We start from the raw sequence: 504 nt of genomic DNA, 5'->3' as shown, positions 1-504 counted from the left end.
ACGTCTTCTAAGGTTGTAGAAAATAATATGGGATGTTCTGAAGGGAAAATGTCCTCCACACAGCTGACATGGCGACCAAGGCCCTTTTATACGAGGCTGACTTTACCTGACTTGGAAGCTTGAAGTTCTAATGTTTCCAAACACTCTTACTTCTTTCATTGCTAGTTTACATTAATCAGATCACATCTGGTGCGTCATGCTCAGTTAATTTGATACTCAGAAATATGAATAAGATGGCTCATATGATATATTCTATTCATCACTAATAAATTTTGTCTTCAATCTTGCTACTTATTCATCTGGCTTTGGTAAGTTACTTTTGGTGATCCTCAGTTTTTCCTCATCTTAACTGTCTCTAAACAGTTTTGGCACTTTCAGATTTTCACGTCTTCTTCCATTATAGTAATATTATATCAAATTACACTCTCGCTTCAGACTGGCCTCTTTGTTGTAATCTTATAATGGATTCCCCCTATTTATTAGCTCAGGCAGGCTTTGTTAACT

Source organism: Crocodylus porosus, unplaced genomic scaffold, assembly GCF_001723895.1.
Source record: "Crocodylus porosus isolate Cpor-Errol unplaced genomic scaffold, CroPor_comp1, whole genome shotgun sequence".
Taxonomy (NCBI): domain Eukaryota; kingdom Metazoa; phylum Chordata; order Crocodylia; family Crocodylidae; genus Crocodylus; species Crocodylus porosus.
The sequence above is the reverse complement of the archived record's forward strand: the minus strand, read 5'-3'. Positions refer to the sequence as shown.